Consider the following 3,185-nt stretch of genomic DNA (forward strand, 5'->3'; position numbering starts at 1 on the left):
TTTACATAGTGTTGAACGAGAGGATCAAAGTTCTCCTGCTGTAACCCCGCAGTAGTTTGTGACTCGTGGTAAAGCCGCCGTCATGTGACCGTGCTCGACCAATAAAGGAGCCGCTTTTTGTAAAGAAAAGAATCAAATGGCACGTTTGCGTCAGGCTTTAAACCGTGGATTTGTAAATGAAAACCAACGATAGTGAATACAGTAAAGTGAAAAGTATAATGACGTCATTACAGTTAAAATGATCAATTTAATTGACCGTGAATATTAGTTTGTATGTGTTGTTACAAGAATGATGTTGTTTTCTTCCATTCACTGATAAACTGTATGATAATCACTGTCACATGACTCAGGGATTATATATATTATTGTCCAAGAAAATAATAATAATAACATTTAGTACTTTTATTATGATTAAAAAAAAAACAATTCCATTGAATATTAACCATGAATATGATTTTTGGTCTCATTGCTATGCTTTGTATTTTGGTTTAAATTTCAAAGTTCAAATTTTTGTATAGGTGGTTTACAAATAAAGCTAACTTATCTTTATAATTACAATTTATGGTAAATCTAATAATCATAAAATATTAAAATAGTCAGGCCAGAAAACCTGCAGACTCACGATCATATTATTAGGAACAATAACAATGTGTTAAATGTAGTTTAAAACTCCAGATTTTTTCACTCAACATTTTACTTCAACTCTAATTCATGTGTTCATCACATTTATCAGTAACTTTATGAACAGATAGTGATGATAAGACCAGCAGCCTCCCTGGGAATCAGTGGTGAAGTGAGCGCAGGTCTGAGGTCATCACACCGTCATCTGCCCCGTGTTCACGATGTCAGCATGAATCCACACAGCAGCTCGTTAATATAATTCAATTCAAGTCAATGTTATTTGTATAGCGCCAAATCCTAACATACATGATCTCAGGTGTGTACATAGACAACATCAAGGAGAGCAGAGAAACACAACAGTTCACACAATGAGCAAACACTAGGCATCAGTGGAGAGAAAAAACTCTCTCTTAACAGAAGAAGAAATCTCTGACAGAACCAGACTCACACATGTGCAGTCATCTGCCTCGACTGGTTGGGGTGAAAGGAAAATGGGGGACAGGCACGGTTAATGACATATAAAAAGTCATATTCATACCCTGAGGGTGAGAGAGTGTAGTGGTTGTGCCGTCGCCCCTCTGCACAGGCGTTTGGGAAGGGAGAGAGTTTCCTCTTCGTCTGCGGTGTGCGACCTTCTTCCTCTTTCCTGGCAGCTGGACTCGGTACACCACCTCACCCAGCCGCTCCACCACCTGACAAGGCCCCGCCCAATGACAGTCCAACTTGGGGCAGGGTGTCCACATCCCCAGCAGAGCAGGGGGCGTTGGCGAGGGCGTGTGGCACTCCGGATCACTTCCGTCATGTCAGCGCATGCAGCGGTTCTCACCGTAGGATCAATTTCTCCGGGGCCACTTTGGTCCCGCCTTCCACAGTCCCCCTCTCCAGAGCCAGCTCCAAAGCCTCTTGTAAGGAGCGGGGATGGGCGAGATGGGTCTGAATGCACAGCCTCCTGGGGGTTATGGCTCGGATGAACTGGTCCCTGGCTGGGTCTGTAGTCTGTAGTGCTCCATGATGTTGTCTGTGTACAGTGCCTTGAGATAATATATGTCATAAATAAAATTGAATTCTCTGAAATCACTGGTATGGAAATATTTTGTGTTCCCCTGTGAATGTTGTCAACAATGTTCTTGTCATGGTGTGTAAACCATGTTATGTGTGAGTAGCAAAGCACAGGACGTCTCCACATGCATCATGAGGTCGTAGACATAACTCTGAAAACAACTCTGTTAACACAGATAACTCTTCTGTCCTCATTTGGAGCAAAACTTGCTCTAAATTCAACTTGCACTAAAGCGGTAACTAGTGCTATAGACGTGTTTGTAGCATCAGAAAAGTGACCTTAGGTGGAAAAGCCTGGATTTAAACATGTCATGAATGTACTGAACCACGCTACCAAATGTCAAGAAGGTCAAATCTTACTAGAAAGGTGTTTCCTTCCATGTATGATCATGTTATTGGAGGTCAGAGGTCAGATTGATGGACCTTCAGAGCAACACAGACTTGGAAGTTAGAGTTCATCTTCCTCTTCCCAGTCGTTAGAGACATTGATGAGGTCTATGTGTCCATTCTTTAAACCAGGAGGGTCCTGGGTTCTTCGTGAGGACCAGATCTCTCTACTCCTATCTCAGCAACGTGGGCCACAAATATTTAAGCAACCCTGCTCCCCAAGAAGTTAAACCTAAGAAATAAGAACCATGTTCTTAGTGAAGTGTGTTCATTCTCATAATGTCATACCATTCTGCACTGGTACAGTTTTGATTTCCTGTACCCAGAGGACACATTTAACATTTAGATTTTACAGTCACTGGAGACGGTGTTTGAATGTGTTTGTTCACGTGACATTTTGGACATTTCCTTTATTGTTGTGCTGTCTGTCTGTAACTGTGTTGTTCTGTGATTGTCTGACAGTTGTCTCTTGGAAATGAGAGCCTGTGTCTCAGTGAGAAATAAAGGTTAAATAAATAATAATAAAAACCACACTGCACTGTCTATGTGTTTGCATTTTTAATGGGTCACATAGAAAAATAACATAACGTTTTCCCGAGTGTCAGTTCCTGTTTCAGTCATAAACACGTCCCATTTCTAATGTACACTCTATCACATCAGAGTATGAGGTTTACTGCATTTACAGTAAAGTCTGTAATGATTACACTTATCACATTCAAACATTTTCAGTGCAAAAGCCTCTGGTTAGAAAGATAACACAATAACATTGTACCATTAAACAGCATAAAGCACATTACCAATGAACATTTTCCATAAACCAGTGCAGCTTCAATATTCTTCACAGTTTTTATGAAGCGACGACATGTGCAGCCAAAATAAATCTTCTGTGCAAAGTCAATAAACAGAATACTTGCAATATGCCTGCAGGTCATCCCTCAGTGTGTCACAGGGCGTTCTGATCCATTCATACAGACCCACGGGGCGCCTGGAACCCTGAGCAGTGAAGCCTTGATGGTAGGCTTTGCCCTGATCTAAGAGAGAAGTGAGTGAAGCCAGTCCTGCATGCGAGGGAGAGGGTGTTTGTTGGTCGTTGATACAAAGACGTAATGACTCTTCCT

At 41.5% G+C, this 3,185-nt stretch overlaps 1 protein-coding gene across 7 annotated transcripts in view; it reads left to right on the top strand.

The window, feature by feature from the left end:
- Positions 1–2,600, top strand: part of LOC131443673 (NACHT, LRR and PYD domains-containing protein 12-like) — a 34,323-nt gene extending 31,723 nt beyond the window's left edge. For all 7 annotated transcript variants that reach the window (XM_058613508.1, XM_058613514.1, XM_058613511.1 and 4 more), the window contains one exon: positions 1–2,600. This exon is cut by the window's left edge and continues 2,527 nt beyond it. The gene's annotated coding sequence lies outside the window, so the exon portion shown is untranslated.
- The last annotated feature ends 585 nt before the right edge of the window (positions 2,601–3,185 follow it).

The sequence above is a fragment of the Solea solea genome, chromosome 17, assembly GCF_958295425.1.
Source record: "Solea solea chromosome 17, fSolSol10.1, whole genome shotgun sequence".
Taxonomy (NCBI): domain Eukaryota; kingdom Metazoa; phylum Chordata; class Actinopteri; order Pleuronectiformes; family Soleidae; genus Solea; species Solea solea.